Source organism: Pollicipes pollicipes, unplaced genomic scaffold, assembly GCF_011947565.3.
Source record: "Pollicipes pollicipes isolate AB1234 unplaced genomic scaffold, Ppol_2.1 Scaffold_3216;HRSCAF=3773_pilon_pilon_pilon, whole genome shotgun sequence".
Lineage (NCBI taxonomy): Eukaryota > Metazoa > Arthropoda > Thecostraca > Pollicipedomorpha > Pollicipedidae > Pollicipes > Pollicipes pollicipes.
This window is the reverse complement of record NW_023596251.1, coordinates 4,446,336-4,472,161: the sequence shown is the minus strand read 5'-3', so window position 1 is coordinate 4,472,161 and position 25,826 is coordinate 4,446,336.

Genomic DNA, 25,826 nt, shown 5'->3' with positions numbered 1-25,826 from the left:
TGCTGCACGAAAGAGGAGAAGAGACAGACTTTTCAGACTTGCTCAGCGGGTACTTGACTGATGACCACTGGGATCGCTGGCGACAACAAAAAATTTACCACACGCATGAACAGACGACTTAACAACAACCACATGCAGCATCAAGTAAACAACCTCTTGCATGCAAAGCACAACCCACACAAGCACCATCGCATTCTTAAAAATGATAGGACGGACACGAGCTGAGACAGTGCCACCGCTCGTAGGACCTGATTTAACCCCATTGACAGAAACTTAGATAAAGCTAACCTACTAGGTGACTTTTCTGCCAGACAATCACGACTCGCAACCTGACGACCCACCTGTCCCGAGACCGCGCTTGCGGATCCACCACCCACGTTAGATGGCATAACCGTTACGGAGGATGAAGTACACTCAACTTTCTCGATCCAAACAAACCATGCGGTTCTGACAATCTTCAACAAAAATTTTAAAAATGACTGCCATTTTGATAACGACTCCACTCACTAAACTATTCAACATGTCACTAAGCCAAGGCATTTTTCCTCTGACCTGGAAAGAAGCGAAGGTTCATCCCATTTTCAAGAACAAAGGGTCAAGCTCGGATCCTGCTAACTACAGACCAATCAGTTTACTTCCTCGTGTGTCAAAAATTATTGAAAGAATTATCTGTAATAATTATATATCAGCACCTAATTGAGAATGGGCTGCTCCTTGAGAAACAAAGTGGATACCGTCCAAAACATAGCATACAAATTCGGTTGGTATATTTAAGTAACAATCTTTATGCAGCTTTAGACCGAGGCAATGACTTTACAGCCATTTACTTGGACATATACAAATATTTTGACAAGATATGGCATAAGGGCCTTCTACTCAAGTTCAAGAACTATTGTGGTTTGTCAGGACCTCTCCTCAATTGACTGGAATCATATATCCCAGGCCGTAAGCAGATAGTTAAGGTTGGCAACAGTTTCAGCACGCCTAGGACCATACATGCTGGATGCCCGCAGGGGTCTGTTCTGGAACCTCTCCTTGCGCTTATATATCTTAACGACCTAGCCGACAAGACTGATAATGACGTATTGTTCTTTGCCGACGATATTACGCTATACATAGCTCGCTCACACGACCCAGTTACCGTACAACCGGCACTCCAACACGACTTACGTATCATTCAAGAGTTCGGCAAAGACTGGCTCATCACGTTCAACGCCACGAAAACAATTCAACACTCACCAACAGAAACACACGTGGCTCACCGCAGTTGGCATTTGATGGCCAACAAATTCCTTCCGTTACAAGCAACAAACACCATGGCCTGGCGATATCTACTGACTTGCACTCTCATTAACACGTTAATGATACCATCTCTAAAATCAGTAGAGCCCTTGGACCTCTCTACCCGCTATCGCGACTCCTGCCCCGGCATATCCCTTTAGCCAGGCCACTCCCTTAGACTTGACAGATTACAGGACAGAGCAGCGAGACTAATCACCGGTCCACTGTACAGAGCACACACTCACGCACTGTTGGACGATTTGGGATGGAACATTCTCTAATCACGAGGAAACATGCACAAACTGACGCTGTTCCACATCCTCATACACAACCAGCATCTAATGCCAACAAACGTCATTGCACTTCTACCTGACACACGAGCACTTGCAACAGGACGCCCACTACGCAATGCAATGATACTCACATTACCACCAAACAGAACAACAACATATCAAAAATATTGCATTCCATCAACTGCGAGAAGATGGAACCAGCTCCCGCTTGAGGTGTCATCTCTCCAGTCTTCTTTTTCCTTAAAACGGAAATATACCAGCGCTGCGGTGTGGCCGCGCCTCTGGTGTATCACAGCTTTGGATCCAGGCACGGTAACATCCTAAATTTTAGGCTGAGATTGGGAATGTCAGACCTGAATGCCCACCTGTTCGAAATTCAAAATTCAACTACACCTAGTCCCTCTTGCTTGTGTGGCTATCCATATGAAGACCCTAGACACTTTGTACTGAACTGTCCTCGCTATCATGAAATCCGAATTTCGATGCTACGTAAAACAGATCGTATCATTCCAAACTTTTCTGAGCTCACTCACAACGAGCAACTAAGTATCTACCTTAGACGCAACGGTTTACAGGATCGCAATGGGCAGCAAATAGCAAAAATTTTCCAAACCTTTCTTTTTGAGACCAAACGATTCGCCTACAAACTTCCAGCGGGCGCGGGCAGCAGACGGACCACTGGGTGGCGTTGCCGGGCCGGGCGTCCGCCGCCGGCCGAGACGGCTATATGTGTGGACTGGAGCGGCGGCGGGCGCCTGGCCCGTGTCGGCTGACGGATCGGACGAGTGGGCGGTGGGTCGTGGGTTCCCTGGCGGCGATGACCATATCTTGTTATTGTTAGGAGAGGCGCTCAGATTTAAGCGTTCCGCTTATGCGCCAATCCACTCATCATACCATGTACCGCTTAATGTCCATAATCGAAAATAAGCATCAAATCAAATCAAGAGCCATCTCGCCATCCAGCTCTCGTTCGTCACCCTCCCCACAGGCTGAGTGGGACCAGGACTCAGCACGCGTCTTCCGGGCTGGCGCGCGACCCTTTTCGTTAAATGCTATGTACTATATTGCAGGCGCATTCACTCGGTAGCTTTTCTGCGCCATGTCGTGCAGGAAACATCGGTGCGCAGAGACACATCATGCGTGCAGGAAAAGCAGTTTCAGTCAATGAGTGCAATTTAGAAGAATGCGCCGAATGAAAACAATCAAAGAGTGAATGCGCGGCACAATGGTCATGAGGGAAGTACTGTATGTAGCTCACCTCCAGCACCATTAGTCGTTTTTGTCTGCGTTGGTGACCAGAAAAACGTTTTTTTTCAGTCGTGTGTTTTCTATTGGTGCATAGCCCGTGTTGTTTGAGCACATGTTGCTGCGGTGCAACGATGGCTAGGCTGTTTTTGTCTCCGGCTTGATGCTATCGTACTCTCGTAGAACAGCGCTGCCTCCAGCTGGCCGTGCTGTCTGTGTTGTAAAATTCATGTGAAATAATGTTACGGAATATTCCTTCCAGGAAAAATGTCATATCCGTCCTGACAGCTCAGCTGGCTAGAACGCCTGCCCTCCGATCCACCCACCCGTGGCAGCGGCGGGGTGTGTTCGAATCGCTTTAATTAAATTTCAGAAATAGGGGTCAAAAGATGCATTTTTGTCATTTTCCTCGCTAAAAGGGATGTCACCAAATAGCGGCACGCGACATGCTGCGCATCGATATGCGGCCCCAGGCCTTTGTCGAAATGTTTTGTCCAAATGTGCGTGAGTGCGTGCATGCATGCGTGCATGCGTGTGTGCGTGCGTGCGTGCATGCATGACATATATATATATATATATATATATATATATATATATATATATGCGTATATGTATACATTTAGTCAACCGCAAACGCTATCAAAAGAAGGAGACTTTCCGTATACCATATCGGTTGGCATCTTTCTTGAACGACGGTTATGTTGACACGAGTTCAGCATGTAATTTCCTCTCAGTGCACCCCTGGTCGCCAAAAGTTTCCCAGCGCGCCATTCCATCAGAGGAGTCGATACCAACGTCACCAGCTCTACGCGGACGGGGCTTCCCGGCGCCAATGGCCCGCCTTTAACACCCAAAAGAAGAGTAGCGTGGTCCGTGGGGCGGCTGCTGGGATAAGTACTGAACAATGAACGTGTGCACCTGAAACGCGGGGCCCCGGACTCGTTCCCGGCGCTCGGCTGCGACCCCAGCTGTGAAAATCAAATGGCTCTCTCCGCAACGACCTTTCATCTCATCGCTGGAGCGGCGCTCGTCAGCAATTGATCGAAGGCAGGCTTCGATGATCTTCGATCTGATGGCTTTGATGTCCTCAACGGCTTTGACAGAACTACCGTTAGCCGTCAGCGACTGCGTTGGGCTGGATCGGTAATGACCGCCGAAGACCAGCGAGGTGTCACGTGGCAACCAGCTCCTTCGAAGAGTGGGAGCGCTGGCAGCGTCGTACCTGTGGGTGGTATCCTCTCCTACGTACTCCAGCGCCCTGCTGTCCGCCCGCCATCAGCGATACTTAACCTTCGCTTCAGGAGACCGCAGAGTCGTATCCGTGTCTCAAGTTAAGCCAAGCACCTGGCTCTACTCTGTCTGACCGGCTTAGACCGGCATCCGTGGTTTCCATGGAGGCCGCGGCATTTCATCACCCATCATACGTCATGCAGGCCGTCAGTTTGTTGCCCAATTTGGTGCGTTTCTCTCATGACGTTATGTTGCATATAAAATGTGATATTAACTAGCAGCCAAATTATAACTGATACCTATAGGCTGATACTATATATAACTGATAGGCTTTTTTCTAACTCTTTGTGCCGCGTTCTTGTAGATGTTGGCAACAAAAAGCATAGGGATTGCTGTGCAGACAAGCTAAAATGGGCGCATAGTAGTCACGATTACGGCATGTCGCGAAGAACGGACAACACGACCCAGACATGTTGCGCGGAGCGTACACGCAAAACATCAAGCTTCATGGCTACTAATGCCTTGTCTCGTTTCTCCGATAGCACTCACTTAGCGGGATGGTTATCTTTCGCTTGAGTTGCCAATAATGACAAAACACATAAAAGTCGGAAGTCTGCTGACGGCGTCAAGGAATCATAGTACCTTAGAAGATAACGTCACACGCTTTCCAGCTTAAGCAATGGTTTGACAACATTCAGCTGCACAAGTGAAGCTGTTCTGTAAATCATTTTCTTTTAAGGGCCAAAGTAAGTTTTGGCGTTTGAGTAAACCAATGAATGATAATATCGCGCTCATGTGACTGCGATGCCTCGTTTGTCCTTTCATACCAACTAGATACTCGGCGAAACACGACTAAAGATACGCTCTTGCCAAACACAAAACGAAATCCCGCCGCCGTAAGCCTACCTGTTTTTGCAAATTCTGTCAAAAGCTTTTAACATCTGTTGGGTTTCCGATGCCTTTTCCAGCGCAGATTTCGAGGATCATTTTGCAAAGTACAAGCGTGAAAAATCGTCCGCACGATCCATTTGAATGTGTTTTTCTTTCATGTGTTTCAGACACTTCATCCTCCACGTTCGTCATGGCACGCGGTCCATCGCTCCCCAGCTGTCACGTGACAGCTGTCACGCTGCGCCAACGGCTCGGCGAATCGCTCGCACAACATGCCGCACATGGGGCGTTGCATTGGTTTGGAAATGGTGGTAGACCACACCCCGAAAAGATTCTGAGTCACTTCCTGATCTTCCCCTTGCTTTCGTAATTTGTCTTCGCTTGGTTCTTCTTTATTTTATTTCCACGCTGTCTGTTCCTTGTTTTTGAGCGCTTCATGAGCGCGGCAACTTGCAGCGACCAAACGCAGAGTGTTGGAGTGACGGACATTCTGGGTGACTGCGACAACATAGGCAACTACTTTGAGTGGTGACTGGTCACGGTGGATTGGGCTTTGCACCTGTATTAAATGCATGGCTCCAGCTTGCTCAGCTTATGAGTCATCATGGTATGTTTAGCATTGTAATCGAAAGCGCGATATGGGTCGGCTCCGGGCCAACGGTCAACCGCTGGAGTAGCAGTGGGTAGCAGTGTTGTATCAGTGGGTAGCAGTGTTGTGTCAGTGGCGTAGCAGTGTTGTGTCAGTGGGTAGCAGTGTTGTGGCAGTGGCGTAGCAGTGTTGTGGCAGCGGCGTAGCAGTGTTGTGGCAGTGGAATAGCAGTGTTGTAGCAGTGGGTGAGTGATTTGCAGACATTACGTGCGACTACATGGTGCGGTTTATCTCACATCAATGTTTTCCTTGAGTGGCCGAGATGCGACGACAGCAAAAAAAAAAACAACGCCTTTTCCGCTCTTTGAGCACGAGCGCACGCGCGCCTCAGTACGTACCGATTCGCACTTCCGCGCGAGTGATTACCGCCTATCCTTTCCCACCTCGGAATTTTCTGATCTCGTTTTGACGAGAGCTCCATGGCTGAGCTACGAACCCGGTTTGAAAAATGCATTCCAATGAAAATTACGAATTTCGTGCTTCCCTTGTGAAGCCAACGGGGCACGTTCTCGTGCGCCCGCGCCACTCCGATCGCCCGATCCGGTTCCAGACTTCACAAAGTGACACACCCCTACAGGCCTTTTAGCGCGCCAAATTTCACGTGACCAGCTGACACCAACACCAACTGGAGCTACGGGATGTTTGTGCATGACAAACAGACGGACATACATTCTGAGCATTATGCTATAGGTGTAGACTAAATAATTGATTGCATTCGTTTTTTCACAACGCAATGGAAGCGTTGGAAGTTGTTACACATGGAAGCGTCTTGCAAGTGCAGACAGGCATTCCGTAGACATTTTTGTCTGCCACCAAGAACTCTGAAGATCTGGTCAAGTAGAATCAAGGACTTGTCAAAACCTAGCAACGCACACGTCGTGCCGGATGGGCTCAGGCTAAAACACCTGCAGATCATACTTAAGATTGGTGGTTTGTCACAATACCCAGTCTGACCGGTCGTCCAACGGCACTTCCGTTTCGGGGCATTTGTTTGTTAAGTACCAGCTCCTATGACAAAGGCAGTAGGACGCCTTCGCGGCCTGGGACGAGCGTGGTAATTACGGACGTCGTCGCGATAAGCATGCATATGCTATCGAAACAGCGACGAATGAAGCCCCTCGTCTTTAGGAGCGCGCACGAGTAGGCTTTAATCAGTCAGCAAGCAAGCCAAGCCAGTAATCTGGTAATACGTCGCCTGGATGGAGCACGCCAGGCTGTTCCTGAGGGTATACGAGATGTGAAAGTGATGTGTCCACGTTGTGTTCACTATTAATGCTCTGCGTGTGCTGTGTGTGTTCTTCCTTGCAGCGTTAACTATCTTACCGTATTCTATTTCGCTCGGCGGTATGGCAGATACGACTAATCCTTGCTTCTAAATCAATATTCAACTCATGTCTGAAATCGCGGTTTAACGGCGAATGGTTTGATGCGACGGCGATGAAGAAATGTTATGTTGTTAGGAGACGTCTCGCTACTCTTGCAGTCGCTGCGCATACCTAAGATATCGATCAACTTGTGCGGCGATAGGCCTTCCACCGGTGCGTAGAAGGGCGAGCCAGGGTTTTCGCCCGGGCCAGGGTTTTCGCCCGGGCCAAGGTTTTCGCCCGGGCCAGGGTTTTCCCCCGCGCCAGGGTTTTCGCCCGGGCCAGGGTTTTCCCCCGCGCCAGGGTTTTCGCCCGGGCCAGCGTTTTCGCCCGGGCCAAGGCTTTCGCCCGGGCCAGGGTTTTCCCCCGCGCCAGGGTTTTCGCCCGGGCCAGCGTTTTCGTCAGGGCCAGGGTTTTCGCCCGGGTATAGCGCCGCTATGCGGGCGGAGATTGCTAGATGGCTTAGCTTGCTGTCTGGTGTAGTGTAAGGTAAACATGTAATTAGTGATCTTTGGGATTACGTAACGTAACCGGGGATAGGTGGTGGTTTTTGATGATGGATTCAACAAAGAGGATTATTCATTGTCGTTAACTTTGACATTTATTGCATGTTCTTAAATAATGAAAGCAGCCACGGATTTGTAGTTTGAATTGAAGCAATCTGTAGTTCCAACACAACGGAAACCGAAATGCAACTAAAGCGGTGACCGAAGTCATCCTGACGACAAAACCTTACCCCGAAGCATTCACTTTTCCACGAACCCAGTCCTGCTTGCACTGCACGGGCCCAGTCATGCTAACAGTGCACGAACTCAGCCCTGCTTACACTGCACGGACCCAGTCTTACTTACTCTGCACGGACCCAGTCCTGCTAACACTGCACGGACCCAGTCATGCTAACACTGCACGGACCCAGTCATGCTAACACTGCACGGACCCAGTATTGCTTGCACTGCACGGACCCAGTCATGCTAACACTGCACGGACCCAGTCCTGCTTACACTGCACGGACCCAGTCTTACTTACACTGCACTGACCCAGTCCTGCTAACACTGCACGGACCAAGTCTTGCTTACACTGCACGGACCCAGTCATGCTTGCACTGCACGGACCCAGTCTTACTTACTCTGCACGGACCCAGTCATGCTAACACTGCACGGACCCAGTCCTGCTTACACTGCACGGACCCAGTCTTACTTACTCTGCACGGACCCAGTCATGCTAACACTGCACGGACCCAGTCCTGCTTACACTGCACGGACCCAGTCTTGCTTGCACTGCACGGACCCAGTCCTGCTAACACTGCACGGACCAGATTCATGTAAAAGGCATCATACCACTCATATTTCATGCATCGTCAGCGGCATGAGGCAAATATCGGCGCAAGCTAAAAATGTATCTGTTCTTCGGAAGTGGCCTGCATTATTTAAAATGCAGAGTTTTTGGCAGCAGGTAAGGCTTCTCTTATGATTGCGCATCGCCTGTCATAAATGATTGACGTACGTAGATTAAAACCAACGCTCGATTTGGAAAACCATGAATGAATTTGTCATTCCCTGACATAATTGTTTTTATAGCTGACTCACGCTTGATTTATTGTTCCTAGGAAACAGGATACGGTGCTGCGCTCTGACACGCAATGTGATGCCGCTGTCGGGGCGACGTTTGATGCGCACCGCTGCACCGTCGCAGCACTGCAGTCCCTTTTAACGCAAACATTCGGCAGGAAGGTAGACCAGACTGATTATTGTCTAGTAAGCGTTCCGGGAGCAGGCTGCAAAGAAGTATCCGCACATTTGTCAGCAACCCGTCCGTCGTTAATCATCCTCAACGCTATTTATAGGTGACACGGGGCACTCATGCTGACGTACGGCTTCATACTGAGAAAGTCAACTATTGTGTGCCCCTATATTGTAGGATCTCTGCTGCATGCCAGTCATGTGAAGCCAATACTGGCGAGAAGGATGTTCAACAGGCACCCCCCGGGGGGTTTCGTTATCTGTGACAGCTGGAGGCTACTTGTCTCCCCTCCTCCCTCCGACAAAATCTCAGCTTCCACTCGTTGAATTTGGAGACTACAGACATTCAAGCAACAGCCGATAGTCCTGATAACCCACGGCAACCTGGTCAGGTGTCATTGCTTTGGAGGATGTGTATGTTTTCTAACGTTTTTTTTCCAGTAATGGAGAGAAGAAGCCACATGAATTCATCGCCTTTAGCTGGTTCGTCGTGAACTCTGGCGGCACAGAGATGTGAGCTCGTTTCATTTGAATGACATTGAATGGTACAAAGTCAAGCCCGGTAACACACCACATGAGCACAATCGAAACCGAGAGAGAAAACATCGCAACACCTGCTGCCTGAAAAATCGCATGCGCTCGTGCATGTTTTCACTTCCGACAGGTCTCCTTTAGCCGGGTTAGCAGCCGGCTTGCGTTTAATTCACCAGCAGGGCTTCATTTCATACAGCTTCAAGAGTTAACCAGGCTTAACTTAGCACGCGTAGGCGATGCTTTTTTGGTCCTACAGCTTCGGGGCTGTGGCATGATGTTTGCGACTTATCTGCTCGAGCCAGCGAGGGTATGTTCGGAATGAACTGCCCGGGTGATTGCGGTGATATTCGTGACCTGTCTGCTCTGGTTGTGGGATGGTGTATCAATGGGTGTACATGCCACACGAAAAAATAAATGATATCTTGAAAAGATACCGATCAAAAATGTCAAGAGGGACACGAAGGGTCAAGAGGACGTTTGGACGTTGGGCCACGATATGGCGATGACATGGCAATTCCAAGAAGCATATGCACAATTATCAGCAGCTCCCGGACCAAATGGACATTCGTCCATTTATGTCGGTCCCTACGGCCATCAGAATTGTTCTGCAGCCAAATCTCGATGAAGTAGCTACAACCAGGGTGGTCAAAAATCGTCAGTGGTTGAACGCACCTCTCAGTAAACCTGTTCTTTATCTTAAGGGCCCGTTCGCAGATCTTGCATATAGAAATTAATTTTCCTGTTTTTCTTCCCGTCCTATTTGTGTTGCTGTGCTCTTTTCCTTATTGTACTCGTAGTACAGGAACATGTTGCTGTATTCCTGTACTAGAGGCTCCAACGTCTGTAGGAGCTATTCGCAAGCCGACTCTGGCGGCTGTACCTTGATGCCCACACATGCGTCGAAGCCTAGTGTTATGTCTGTCTCTAAGGGCTGCTCGGCATGTATCAGGTCGGGCGAGTGGTATGCAACTGAGCGGAGACTATCGCGCTAGAAACTGCATTGTTTGAACTGACTGCCTCTTTCCTACTACCGCCATTATTGCGTGTGGGCAAAATAATTCACGACCTCTTGACCAGTTAGGCTTTGTGCATTTACATGTGTTTTTTTCTGCAAACTTAAAGGTTCTTTCCCGTAAGACTGCTGACAATAGCTCGCTGCATGTTGGATTACGTTTGTTCACACTTGACACTTCTTCGGAAAATGCGTCACCAGACGGTCCTTTTATCCCACTGCTGACCGCCGTCTATCAAAATCATAACGGTCGCTAAGGCGTGTCCATCAACTCTTTGGCCCGTAGTTCGGTACATGTCGGTACATTCGGTACAGTAGCATGCAGGTCGAACATTCGTCGGCGGTTGGTTGGCACTCGAGTCCTGTCCGATGGTATTTTCAGTCCCGTCCATAATACATCCCGAACATACTTATCCTTAATTTAACCCCGCCCATACTTAGGCATTTGACCATTACCCTCATCGGATTTATCTATGCTGAAAATTTTCCGATGCCCTCCCATATTTTGACCATCGCTCAGCTGTTTTGATGACCGCCCATTTCATCCGGGCCTACACGATGTTTGATCCAGTAATTGTTAGGACAGCTGGAGCAAAAGCCCATCTCCACACAGCCACCAGGTGCATTACTCTCACCGACTGCAACAACTTAACCCTCAAGCTTTGGTGGTGCACACAGCTGATACTGGGGCTGTCCTCAAAACGGCTTAAAACTGGAAAATGCGACTCCCGTATTCCCACCCACGCGTCTCGAAGGTGAAAATTATTAATGCTAATGTCGCGGCTTCACGGAACCGTAGTGGTACAGGAACAAGTCCGCTGTCAAGTTTGGACGAGACCCGTCGGTCCGAAGAAACTGAACTGAGGACGCCGATGACCTCGGGCGTTACGAACGCCTTAGGCGATTGGTGGTCGTCGCCCGTTGTTCGTTAAGTGGCGGCCGAGCGTTAGCTGCCGTCAAATCACGCCCCTACGCGAAACTGCGGCACACAGCATGATATTGTTTCGAAGAACATGCCGGACAGAGGAAGCTACGGCGTCTCAATTACATTGCTTCTTAATGCATAGCATTACGAACCTCATTCTGCTTTTCGCGACACAGGCTCTCTTGCCAATTATTTTGTGCGCTTGATGGTTGGATTGAAGCGCTCGAGATAGAGAAGCGGAGGCGATTCGCGGAAAGGAGGGACGACTGCCAACACGATCATGCGCTGATTGCGAAGAAACATTTGAGGAACGCACGGAGCGCGTAGCTTGGTGATTCTCGGTTCTCCGTGCAGTTCGGTGCCAGTATTACGTCACTCAGGACAGGGCCACCAACAGTTGGCTCGTTCCAGAGGCGGGCTCCCATTGTGTAAAGGTCAGACTGACATGCTTGCCGGAGAACAACGCTGCAGTGGGAATATCTCGGCTTCCTGGGCCCTGCACAACCGCACAGTTGTGGGTGGACCAGAGGTCGGGGCGTTCGGGATGGTGGGCGGACCAGAGGTCGGGGCGTTCGGGATGGTGGGCGGACCAGAGGTCGGGGCGTTCGGGATGGTGGGCGGACCAGAGGTCGGGGCGTTCGGGATGGTGGGCGGACCAGAGGTCGGGGCGTTCGGGATGGTGGGCGGACCAGAGGTCGGGTGCTCTGAGATGGAGGGTGGACCAGAGGTCGGGTGCTCTGAGGTGGAGGGTGAACCAGAGGTCGGGTGCTCTGAGGTGGAGGATGAACCGGAGGTCGGGGCGTTCAGGATGGTGGTGCAGATAACCGGGTCGCGTTCCGACCCGCAGAGAGCCCGCCGCAAGGTCGGAACGTGCCGAGCCGCGACCGGTCAATTTCGAATCTGGATTCAGGCGATAGAGGAAGAAGAGCGACTATGCACCACCTGCAGGAAACCAGCAAAAACCCAGGAGAGGTGCAGGAAACCAGTGAAAGCCGAGGCGAGGTGCAGAAAACCAGTGAAAACAAAGGAGAGTTACAGGAAACCACTACAAGCCGACGAGAGGAATTTCAGCATTCAGTGGTCGTTGTTGGAAGCTCCGTCCGGGCCGGTTTCGGCAGCATCCGGAACACTGAAGATGTGTTCGGCCTCCATCACAAGCTGTTGGTGATATGTTTGGACCAAAACCGTCGCGAAAAATGCTCAACAAACGCATTGTTTGTTTCGTCAATGGCGCGGTGTTATTGATGAGATCGAGACGACCATCGGCCGACTGCTGTTCATTGACGGTATGATTGATATTTCCAGGAGCCGGGGCGCGGAAACTAGGAGGGCCAGGTGGCTGAGCTCCTACTTTTGGAAAATCTGTTGTGCTGTTAGCTCATACTGAGCTCATTGAGCTCATACTGTTGGACCTCAGACATCAACATATTGGTGTTAACTGGGGGAAACTAACCAAACGTAACAGAAGATATTGGCGGGACCCAGTTTGGGAGTGCTTCTGTTGGTCCTGCCGCTATTCTTGTTCGTAGAGTGATGTCGGTTACGAACGCTCCAAGGGGAATTTTCCCACGGATCCTGGAAGTATTTCCAGTGCTTCAAATGTGGTCTAACTCTGTTGTGCGCAGATGCTGCGCTCAGTTCGACCAGCTGCTGCAGTCTCATCAATGTGGAGTTAAAAATGGCACACTGCGCTCGTTTCGGTGGAAGTTGGTGCGGCCCTGCCGGCTACCGCAGCTGCGGTAGTGCACCCCAGGCCCTTCCCCCCCCCCCCATTTCAATGCCTCTGTCACCTGTTCTCCATGCTACGGAGTGTGGTCTGCAGACCCGCGGGTCTGGTGTCTCTGAGATCCAAGGTCCGGTCCGTTGGAGGGAGTGGGAGGAACGGCGAACAGAGGGCTTTTGTGGTGTGGCAGCACGGTTCGCGTGATAAAATATGATTTGGGGCGGAAAACCACGCCCTTGCGGCGCCGCTTTGCATCCAACATAACACATCAGGCTCGAGGTTTGTCCTTTCTGTCTGTAGTGGACAGAGGCGTAGCCAGACAACTGAAGTACGGCGTGGCTTTGTGTATGAGCACGCAGTGTGCATTCCACAACCACAAAGGAAAAAGGCGCTTGCCCTTTTCAAGCCATGAAAAGCATCTTTCTCAGGGGAGTGGCTTCAGCCACGGCCCGATTCCTCGCTGAGCCGATCTCGACGCACTGTGGCGGAGGAACCAGCCCATGAACCCCAGCCGGTGCGGCCGGCGCTTCTCCGAACGTTCTCTGCGACACGGTTCCGGGAACCCCCGCGCGACAGCTGCTGGGGCACACGGCTCGCTTCAGGCCGGTGAGGTCGGGCCGGTCCCAGGGCTAGGCTTGCTCCGCGGGAACGCCGGCACGCTGACAGCGCACAGAGGCCGGTCGCAAAGGTCTGCAGGATGGGGCGGCCGGGGGGGGTTCGATGAAGGAATGCGACGCGCTGTGGTGAACTCCCCGTGGAGCGCGGCGATCGCAGAGGTCTTTTAGCGCCCAAAGTTCAAGACACGGCCGATATTCGGGCCCGGGCTTCTCACGTCGGTACCCAAGCTTGCATCAGCTCTCGTGCACTACCTCTAGCGTACATTCCGACTCCAACTGCAGCAGGTCATCATGCGGCAACAGTCGCTTATGCGCCACACCACGCGTCGTGACTGCAATCTGCCGTCTGCTCTGATCTGCAGCCCAATTTGACCTGCATGTGGTTCCATAGTTCTTATCCCTGTATCCACGCTCTTTCGCGCCATATACGTGGCGTTAAAGATTCAAATCGTTTGCGAGAGCTCATGGCAAAACGGGCCGACCCATCCACGGCTTGTACGGTCTGGGAGACCAGGGTGCCGTCTGAAGGACCAAGGTGCCATCTGAAGGACCGGAGTGCCGTGTGAGGGACTAGAGTGCCGTGTGAGGGACTAGAGTGCCGTGTGAGGGACTAGAGTGCCGTGTGAGGGACTAGAGTGCCGTGTGAGGGACTAGAGTGCCGTGTGAGGGACCGGAGTGCCGTGTGAGGGACCGGAGTGCCGTGGAGGGACTAAGAGTGCCGTGTGACGGGACTAGAGTGCCGTGTGAGGGACTGAAGGTGCCGTTGGAAGGGACTACGGAGTGGCCGGTGTGAGGGGAACTAGGAAGTGCCGTGTGAGGGACCGGAGTGGGCCGTGGTGAGGGACAGGAGTGTGCCGTGTGAGGGACTAGGAGTGCCGTGTGACGGGACTACGAGTGCCGTGTGAGGTGACTAGAGTGCCGTGTGAGGGACTAGAGTGCCGTGTGGAGGGACTAGAGTTGCCGTGTGAGGGACTAGAGTGCCGTGTGAGGGACTAGAGTGCCGTGTGAGGGACTAGAGTGCCGTGTGAGGGACTAGAGTGCCGTGTGAGGGACTAGAGTGCCGTGTGAGGGACTAGAGTGCCGTGTGAGGGACTAGAGTGCCGTGTGAGGGACTAGAGTGCCGTGTGGAATACCAGAGTGTCATGTGGAAGACCAGAGTGCTGCCTGGAACGCCAAAGTGCCGTCTGAAGGACCAGAGTTGGACGACCAGAGTGACGTGTGGATGACCAAAGTACCGTGTGGAAGACCAGTGTGCTGTCTGGAGCCTCACAACATCCTGGCGGCGTCGGCCATTGCCGACACCGGGCCTCGATGGCGGCAATAACCTCTCCTCTCTTAAATGTATATAATGCAGTACGTAGTATCACAGGTAGCATGTAACATCAGCACGTCGTGTGCACGCTACGTCCGCTGGGCCACAAAGCTCCGCCACCCCACCCCACCCCCACTCCCAGCCCCACCCCCACCCCGCCCGCAACCCGCCCAACCGACACCAGCGTTTGAGTGGTCTTCTCTGTTGGTGCCTTTTTTATAGCTATTTGAATGACGTTTTGACCACGGTCGCATGACTGCTGTGATAGCACGACACAGCGCCAAAGTCCGGATACTTCCATAACATGTTGACAGCGGCTGTACGCCTGGCGGCTTTTCCTAGTTGTACATAGGCGCATGACTGTCTCGCTCACGCGCGGTTTCTTGGACTTGAAATTTCGGACCCCAAACATGCTCATACTTTTCCGATGAGTTTCGTGCCCTGCTTATGAATCTCTCTAATGCCTCACAGCGGGTCAAGTCTTATATATAACTTGTCAAGCACCGCTTGGTCTTGAACATCTAGGTGCACACCCTGATGCCGCTAGCCCCCCCCCCCCCCCCCAGTCTCTTTCCCAACCAACTGTGTCATTGTATTGAGTGATGGGGTCGCATCCCCCTTCTGGGCAGTATTCCTCACAAAAATGCTTCATATTATGTTAAACTCCAGACTATACATATTTGAGCTCGGTCCAGAGCTCTCTTACGTTTCGGCGCGCCAGAAGAGATGCTGAATGGTCACTACGTACAAAGGACATCATCTACATCTGTATGTGTGACTTATCTCGTGCAGGTTTGACAGTCTGTTGCCAGAATGTGATGCGACACCTCGAATTGCAAGCAAAGTAACTTCACATCGTCGATGGTCTCACGAGTGGTTTTAGATACATCTGCCCACAATTTCTTATTATATCTAGATAGAAGTAGGCACGTCATTACCGTTAAGCCTTTGTTATCCTGCGCTTATTTTCCATCGCCCGTTATTTGTAGACTGGTTTTTGGCTGTCTGAGTTGTTTTCAGCTGTACTCGATCTAATGACTACCGCCATGCGATAGCGTTTTGCCCCATGTCGTCTGTGTACAGTTGTATGCAAGGAGTTCCTTCTTTTACATATCGAATGTCATGTGGTGCCGCATGTTCCTGTTCAGTCTTCACCATGGTTGATGGATATGTTGATGGATGGTGCTCACTTAATATGTTGATGGAGCTCCCTTGATCTCGTGGCAATACTGCCTATTATAATACAATACAGTGCTGCTAGCTCATTTTCCGCGGTATTCATCTAGTCAGGCTGAAAATCCTCCGATCCCTTGTTTGAACCATATAGTGGATTCAGGTGCCAACTCGGAATAGTGGATTATATAGTGGATTCAGTAGTGGATTCAGGTGCCAACTCGGAATAGTGGATTATATAGTGGATTCAGTAGTGGATTCAGGTGCCAACTCGGAATAGTGGATTATATAGTGGATTCAGTAGTGGATTCAGGTGCCCCCTACGGAACCCGGGACGAGGGGTGGTCGGTGTGAATCTACCACGGTGGCTGACGCGGGTACGCTGTCGGCTCGCTGTTAGGATCATTGGCGTCCTGTTGCATGGACTGACACCCTGGTCCTGTGTTGGTGATCCCCTGTATCATCTGTCCTCACTGCATGCAATCATTGTCCGAAAACAGTGGTAGGTTTGTCATACGGAAATCAATCGGCTTGTTCCTGATTACGTCGCATCGGCAGGTGGCGTCACGTTGCATAATGTCACACATTTCTGTTTCGCTGCACTGTTGCGTGCTTTCCAATGCAAGATCGCGTCACTAAGATGGCGAAAGAATGGTCAAAAGTCCAGTCTCACCGGAGCCGTTCATCGCGAGGGAGTTCCGGGAACAAACACAGCACAACCACCGGATCCTCTCTGCTCAGAGGGGCACCAGATTCGGCCAGCATAAGATACAGCTTTCTTTTCCAGGTAGTCGTGAATGCCAACCGCTCCAGCACTCAAGCAAATCTGCGCTTTCACCAACCGTGTCTCAGGCAGGATTATGCAAAATTCGGCAAGCATGAATGCTCCAATACGCTTACGACACACTGCACAGCAAATTGCCTGATATTGCACGACACGCTGCTTGCGGTATTCTGATGGTCCCGCAGAGTTCCGTAGGAGAAAAAGTTACTGGTTCTCGAAGGGAACATCATGCCTCAACGGATAACATCGCACTGTCACTGCGGATATGACTGATGTGACCAGCTGCTTCGGGGTTTATCCACGCTTGGTAAATGTTCGGGGTCGCCCGTGTTTCCAGGCTGCGCTCTGTAAGAAAAAGCGGGAAGAAAGTGATGTGGTGTTGCGCAGACCGAGGCTTAACGGTAAAGTTAATCTCTGCTGTTAGAAAATGAATCGGGCTATTGGTAACAAAAGGGTTATTGTGCAATTCAAACAACACATGACCGTCGTGTCACGTTTGCTCGTGTTGGAAAAGCTGTTTTTGTGGGGCACCATGGTTTCAGACGTCAGTTGTGTAATCATTCGCCTTTCGTTGCTTTGCATTTGTTACTTGCTGCTTTATTGGCTCGGCCATTCTTCTGCATTTACATTTTTGTTCACACCGTGCGAAAAAGATTCGTTAGCATCGAAGGCATTCGTAGAGTGGTCCGTTACTAACAGTCCTGAGGCGCGACGGACATAACTCACATGCTATATATATGTGTTTACATCGGTCAGATCAGTAATGGGATGCACACCTTTGAACTTCACGCACTTCAAGCGCTTTTACATGTACCGTGCTGTTGTTAGTTACGTTAGGTACAACAACCATTTCGGTCCATTTTCGCTCCGTGGCCCCTACGGCCTCTCTCTCTCTCTCTCTCTCTCTTCTCTCTCTCCTCTCTCTCTCTTCTCTCTCTCTCTCTCTCCTCTCTCTCTCTCTCTCCTCTCTTCTCTCTCTCTCTCTCTCTCTCTCTCTCTCTCTCTCTCTCTCTCTCTCTCTCTCTCTTCTCTCTCTCTCTCTCTCTTCTCTCTCTCTCTACTCTCTCTCCCTCTCTCTCTCTCTCCCTCTCTCCCTCTCTCTCTCTCCTTCTATTCATCATCGTAAAAAGCGAGACATACATGACATGGGCCCATCTATCAACAGTCAAACCAATGAGAGTTGACTCCTTGAGGAGTTGAGCTCTTTTGTTATCTCTATTCAACGCAGTTGCTCCTTATGGCGCGCTAAAACGTTTTTCAGGGCAAAATTTCCAGTTGTGCGTTTGCAAAATCCTGCATGCGCCCTTTTTAGGTGTCTTCCTCAGTTTGCAGAACCTTGAAGGGCTCAAACGGTCTTCTAATCGCCGATAGGAACCTAACACGACGCCGCACCAAAGAACCGCAAGTGACGGGTTGCCTCGCACAGACCATCACCCACATTCCGGCTGAGACACAACACTGCTTGCCAACTGCGAGATGAACACTACACTGTATGAACACACCTCGATTTCCAAAGAAAGCAACAGCGTCCTCAATCATCTGCTGTTTAATCAACTGCTGACAACGCATTGCTGTCAAAAAATATATGCAGCCTCGGACGTTTCCACACATGCAAATGACTTGGTATCAAGAAGCCTTAAACTAGTCACGTGAACAGCGTTAACATTCCGGTAGTCCCACTAGATTTAGTGTTGTGAGATTCAGGGGTCCACGGTAAGCTGGTGTTTCCAGAAAGTCCTTGTCGAACAACACGCGAGGATTTTGCGTCGTCATTGCCAAGACTGGCTTTCATATTTTCCATGGCTGACATTGTACAACATTATTTACATGTGTTACAAAAAATAAAAATAAAAGAACCATCGCAATGGTTTGAGCATTCTCAAGAGGTTCAACAAAATATTGAACCATTCTACCCCTCGCAACCTCACCTGGTGACTCCATGAGTACCTGAACATTACATATTCTAAATGAGCATATTAGGCGATATAGATCATGCATATATATATAATATATATATGTATATATATATATATATATATATATATATATATATATATATATATATATATTGAAGTCTTTGATATATCCTTCGATACATATCCCGTTGTTCCTCTTATGCCCTACGCCACGACTTCCTGCACTGCGAGGCCGTGTCGCCCGTCGGCCATAGTGTAGCCCACGTGACCCGGCCTCGCACTATTTCCTGTCCGTTGCCTTCTTGGAAGAGGTCTGTGTCACCACATGACCTGCATCGCGCTGCTCGGCCCCACCTGTCGTAACAACCCTAACTGGGTCACGCTGGGTGGCAGCGGCGCATTCGGCCGCCGGGCGAGAATGCAGTGCCATTCTGTGCAATGCCTTCACTGAATTGGACCGCGTGCATGGACGAGGGTAAAGGCAAGTGACGTGGCTTTACAGCTACCTGGACTGATATCAGTCAAAAAGGACGGAGACATGGCGAACGAAGTTACCACGCATCAGCTGGATCAATAGCTGCAGCAGGAGAAAGCGATTGCTGTCTGCTGCTCGCGGTTAGATGTAAGAGTCGGGAACGCGCCAGGAACGCGGCAAGGGATGTGGAAGTCAGGGACGCGGCAGTGGATGGGGAATTCAGAGATACAACAAGGGATGGGGAAGTCAGGGACGCAGCAAAGGACGGGAAGTCAGAGACGCGGAAAGGGATGTGGAAGTCAGGGACTCGGCATGTGATGAGAAAGCCAGGGTCGCGGAAAGGGATGGAGAAGTCAAGAACGCGGCGAGGAATGGGAAAGTTACGGACGCGGCAAGGAATGGGAAAGTCAGGGACGCAGCAAAGGATGGAAAAGGGCGGTATCTCACGTCACAAAACCGCGCAGCAGAAGTCAGTCAGCACGTACATCTTTGGACTGGATGTCGTATGAAATAGGAAAGTAGATGGAGGCAGTTCAATTTCCCTTGAGCCCACGCAGCAAGCGAAAACGTGGCTAAGCCGTCTAAAGTTTAGAATCGAAACCGAGAGGCAACTGTGGTAAACAATTCGTGCGTCCCCTCTCGCTGCTCCACAGCCGACACTCGACCCTAACACACCGGCACACAGACGAACACACGGACGACACAAACACGACACGAACACACCGACGACGACAAGCCCTCCAGACGGCGCCTCATGGCACCGCCGGTGCGGCAGCGCGGCGTGCATGCAACGCTACAGCGAGGGCGACGGCGGGTGGCCGGCTCCGGCGCCGAAGGTCGCGGAACTGGGTCACGAGGCCAGGTGAGCGGGCCGGGCGCCGTGTCACCGGCTGCGCCTCGCCGGTGCTGGGAAGCGGACCGGGCGCCGTGCGCGACGGATGAGCCACCGGTTCGTGGCTGACTGCCAGCACCGCGGATTGGCGAAGGGCGGCACGTGGCCTGTGTTTGCTTGTTTGGGCGCGGCACAAGACGCGTCCAGACGGGGGAAAAATCACGCTCACACGGGTCATCTGCTGCAGTCGGGTGCTTCCAGACGGTGAAAACGTTACACCCGGGTCATCTAGTGCATCTGGTCGCTCGCAGTCACTCTCCGCTTTGATGTTCTGTTAAATCACTGATGGACCCCACGGTTTAAGATTCCATCATTCCGCTGTGCCTTTGCAGCGTGCAAGACATGCTCAGGGGCGTAGCCAGGTCTTTGATTTCGGGGGAGGGAGCACACCGTTGCCATCAGCTTAGGTCACTAAAGAAATGAGTATATATATATATATATATATATATATATATATATATATATATCCTGTGGCGACCTTTATGTGCTAAACATATTTTTCGTGAGAGCAGAATTCCGCGGGTCGTTTTTGAGCGGCGGTGATCCAGCTAGTGGGCCTGCTGCGTCCGCCCTTGACTGCACGTTTGGTCTGCTGCGCAGTTCTGGGCTCGTTCGGTCCGGCTCGTTACTAAGGTTAGCTTGCGTGCATTTCAAGAATTGCGGGCTGAGCTAACTACCTGTGTTGCATCATATTGCAAAGAACTGATGTGGATACTGTTCCTGGACCAAGGGGCGCACCTAGTCGATCCCAGGGCAGGGCAAGACTAACGTTGGGGCTCCGACATTATCCACACATCTGCAGCCTTGTTGAGGCGCGCAGCGTGGGACGGGCTCAGGAGCTCGCCACTGCTTCCCCTCCATGCATATCACGACTTATTCTCCCACGCACTGTGAGCATGGACGCTGGAAATATAAAGTCCTAGCTTAAGACAACACGGGTACTGCCAAGGGCTGTGTATTTAACGAAACGAGCAGTAATACACCGCATAAAAGCCGCCCCCTCCCGTGCTGGACAGGTCCCCCCGCTCTGGCCGCTCGAACAAGCCGAACGCAGGCATGCAGTCTCGGCCAGAATGTGAGCATGCCTCCCTCTCCCCGTCACCCATGTGTGGCACCGCCGCCGCCTCTGCTCGCACGTGCAGCCGAGCAGGAGGGCGGCGCGTTGGCGGCCCGCGATCCAGGCAGCGGCCATATTTGTCCCGTATGGGGGTGTGCAGAATGTCAGGCGCGGCACCGGTTTGGTGAGCTGGCTCGCTTACATCACAAGGCACGCAAAAGTGTGCGCAGATGAAAGAAAACATTGGATGAGGACTGGTCGCATACAGGCGGTCCCTTCTAAACAGGTAATCTATTTCTGCTTAGTGGTTTCGAGCAGCAAAAAAGGAACTGGAGTTGCTACGCTGGATATCAGTGTCATCGAAGAATGGCTGCTATCTAATTAAATTTTTAGTAATCTATTAATAGATACCATGACCTAGCGTAAAATAAGCTGACTTTCCTCAGCCTCTGGTCATGTCAATATAAAACAGTGGGTCAAAAGGTCAACGTTCACGAACAGGACAAAGCATACACTCAGCCAGGCATGAAAACATCAGCGAAGTACTCGGTCCCTTTGTTGGCTCTCACCATGTGGATTCGCACCTCGGTCGTGAAGCGTGTATGGAAGACTGGGGCCCGGCGCACGGAAGGCTGGGGCCCGGCGCACGGAAGACTGGGGCCCGGCGCACGGAAGGCTGGGGCCCGGCGCACGGAAGGCTGGGGCCCGGCGCACGGAAGACTGGGGCCCGGCGCACGGAAGGCTGGGGCCCGGCGCACGGAAGGCTGGGGCCAGGCGCACGGCAGCCTGGGCCCGGCCACCGAATGCCGCTGCAACAGAGCGCCAACACCAGGCCCAGATGGCGTCCGGGGGTCGCAGGCCAATCAGCATGTCTAGTGTTACGGTAGTGAGGGCCATGTCTGAAGGTCGTCAGGTCATGAGCGAGCCACTCTGGTCCTGATGCCGCCTGGTGTCGACTCTGGTCCTGGTGTCGCCTGGTGTTGACTCTGGTCCTGATGTCGCCTGAATTTTTTACGAGGGAGATACGGTGTTGCAGGTGCAGCTTATTGATTGAAAGCCACTGAAGCCTCATGAGGACACCGGTTATAACGTCGTACTTTCTTCGTCCGAACACAACTTGGACCGAGTTCTCCGCCCGAGCACACGCCGGCGGCGAAGTTTGGAAGCCTCTGCGGCCTAGCTGGGCCTGTTGCTCGCTCCAGAAACAGCGAGACCGCACCGGATCAGCGGGATCACAGATACCGCTACCAGACCAGACCAGACCAGACCAAACAAGAGCAGACCAGGCCAGACCAGACCAGAGCAGTGACGAGACCAGGTGACTGCAGCAGACAGTGGTACACTATGCCTGCGGCGACTGAGGCCACGGAGCAGGCCGGTACATCGCCGCGTGCCGTGACTGTGCGGCGATGATGTCGTGCGCTGCCCCAGATTCCGCTACGTTGGGGAGACTGCGGCAGAGGCGCCCACGAACGGCAAGCTGACGGTGGGAAGCTGCTGAATGTTTTGTGGTGAGCCGTGAACTATAAGAGGGTTTTGTGTGCCTTTAAGGATGTTCCATATTGATATGGGGTTTGGAACTGAAATAGCAATCTTAAAGACCTTTCAGTGCTCTTCACAATCCCGCCCTTCTTAGGACCAAAGCCCCTTTAGCTTCTGAGCCGTGCAACCGCGAAAATGGGGAGAGGTATATCGGAGAGAGTATTTCAAAGTCACTCTGGCGTTCATGACGTCATAATGGAGCCATTTAAATCCTGACATTCCATAGGCTATGCGGTGACCAAGGCAAAAAGGAAACTGTTGAGGCGTTGATATCTGGCGTTCGTGAGCGTGATTTCCAGACATCACAGCCGGCAATTGGGTCTAAATCAATGTTATGCAAGGTGACGCAAACCGTGACGCATTGAAGAGTATATTAACTGAACAGGGCATTGTGCTGTCTAGAGCAGTTTTTCTAGTTAAAAATATACCAATAATTATAGGGAAGTTTTTCATCATATCTGATGCTTGCTTCAATATTTTCAAATACACGACATTCCCTTTAATTTGCATGCCGTTTTGTCAAACCAACGGTAGAGGTGGGAAATGTTTTGCAGCATGGAGCTTTCGAAGAAGCCAATGTCGCCAGGCCTCCCAGAGGCCAGAACCATGGGAGCCTTCCGCAAATTGCACGATGCTTGCACCATTTGCGTGCTAGGACAAGGCAAGCTAACGTAAATCAAGAGAAGCACGGGTTCACGTGCTGAGCTATGACTTAATAGGTCCGGACCTCTGGCTCTCCCACTTGGCTAGAACGAGAACAGGCGATGCTTGGAAAAGTAATGCAATTACTGTTCGCACACATGGGGGCTTGGAGTCTAGGTTACGGCAGGCGAGGTGGAGGTAGGTCGGTAGCTGGAAGTTAGAATGGATATGAGAGATCTAATGAGAGATGGGGGAGAATGGAGATCAATTAGAGTAAGTTTCCACGCCCGTGGGGCGGCCATGATGGGAGACAGAGCTTGGAGATCAATTAGAGTAAGTTTCCACGCCCGTGGGGCGGCCATGATGGGAGACAGAGCTTGGAGATCAATTAGAGTAAGTTTCCACGCCCGTGGGGCGGCCATGATGGGAGACAGAGCTTGGAGATCAATTAGAGTAAGTTTCCACGCCCGTGGGGCGGCCATGATGGGAGACAGAGCTTGGAGATCAATTAGAGTAAGTTTCCACGCCCGTGGGGCGGCCATGATGGGAGACAGAGCTGGTGTTGACAGTACACAAGAGATGCATACAAAAATGATGCATACAATGATGCATACAATGATGCAGTGCACAGGAAATGCATACAAGTTTCATGAAGCGAGTCCAAAATCCACCAGCAGCGCGTAATGCGCTGTTCCGCATTCTCGCCGCCTCGCGGCGCAGGCCATCCGGCAAAATGGGGACCTGCAAACCTCTGATGATGTCCCACGGCAGGCGGGCTGACATGACGTCCCACGGAAGGCGTGCTGATATGACGTCCCACGGCAGGCGCGCTAACATGACGTCCCACGGCAGGCGCGCTGACATGATGTCCCACGGGAGGCGTGCTGACATGACGTCCCACGGAAGGCGTGCTGACATGATGTCCCACGGCAGGCGTACTGACGCGAGACGCAAAATGCGACTCGACCGGACCCGCCAGGTCGGGCTGGGTCGGGTCCGCTTAGCTGGCAATGTTACGACCCACTTCACCAAGGTTTCTGTTAGGCGCGTCGGCGCCGGCACTGGGAGTGGACCTGGCCGCCGCCGTGACGTCACGATGGGCCGCCCTCAGCGTCATATGATGTCGTGTTACGATGGGCCGCACTCAGCGTCACATTGGGGTGGACCGCGGGTGTGCATTTGTATTATTTTATGAGGGCCCTGCCCCTTCCCATCGTTGAGTTGGACCCTCTCCCTGCGTTGGATTGGGTGCCCCTAATACTTTCGGCTGTGCTATTACAAAAGCCGGTGGGACAGTTGGCCATCACACAAAGACTATCTTTTCCATCCTTCCTTGTCGTGGCGATACCTCGAATCTTCGATAGCGGAGGACCTCGAATCCGCAATCTCAAAATTACTTTGTCCCCAAATGAATGATAACTTAAGACATTTGGGATAAGCCATTTTGTCTTAAACGCTTTGTTTTATTTTGCCATTCAAACGTAAATCCAGACGCTTTTTGCTCACAACCGAAACATGGTATTGACGCCACTTATTCACTGGTCTTGTGAAGGCTCTAAAATGCCAAGCGACATTTGGCCCTCTACTCTCGGTGGGCTACAAACCGAACATTGTTTTACGTCAAGCTGAAACCCGAATTGCTTTTTCGGAAGAGCACACGAGAAAACAAAACCAGGCAACATGGTTCCAGTTTTGACGCGGTTCGTTCGATTATAAATCCAGTTCAGGTACAAAACGAGCAATAATTCAGAAAATCAAACTTTAGCTGGTACATATTTTTGAGCTTAAGCTAACATGAGCTTAATCTGTTGTCAGCACCCTGAATCAATCACCACATTATTGTAATGAGTGCTCAACGAGTCCTTTTCGCCAAGGGCCATCGTACGAATTTCGCGACCAGGCCTTCACCGCGAGTGTGCCATGCGAGTTCACTATTGTGCACCGCCCTGAAGCCAGGCTGACATCGAGCCAACGGCAAAACGGTCCTCTTTGACGAGAGAAGGTGAACTCACCGCCACGCCACACCACGACAATGGCCAACATAACTTCAGCACTTTACCAAAGTTAGACTTACGCCACGGCGATTTGTGGGTCTACGAGGCAGTATACGTTCTTTTCGCGAGCATCTCACGCGTGGCAGTCAACGGGTTTGAACAAAGGAGATTTTTGTAAACTGCCGTTTTACTTACTATTACTATTTTTTAGTTACTATTACTATTACTATTTTGCCAAAAAATATAAGCTGTGACTTGGAAGGCATTAACCCATAGGTGAACTTAAATCGATATGCTACATCAGTAATTAGAACATTGACATCGTTTTCCGCATCCCTTGCGCTTTTCGGGACAATATGATGAGAATTATTGAGCGTCATCTGGAATATTGTGATATCTGGCTCTATAATCTTTTACACTTTTAGGGAATTCAACGATTATGGATGAAATCAAACATTCTGACTGGAAGCGGAAAGCGCACCGCCGTGTGCGGCACATGATGGCTCCATTAAATAACGCATAATCTTACGTCTTCA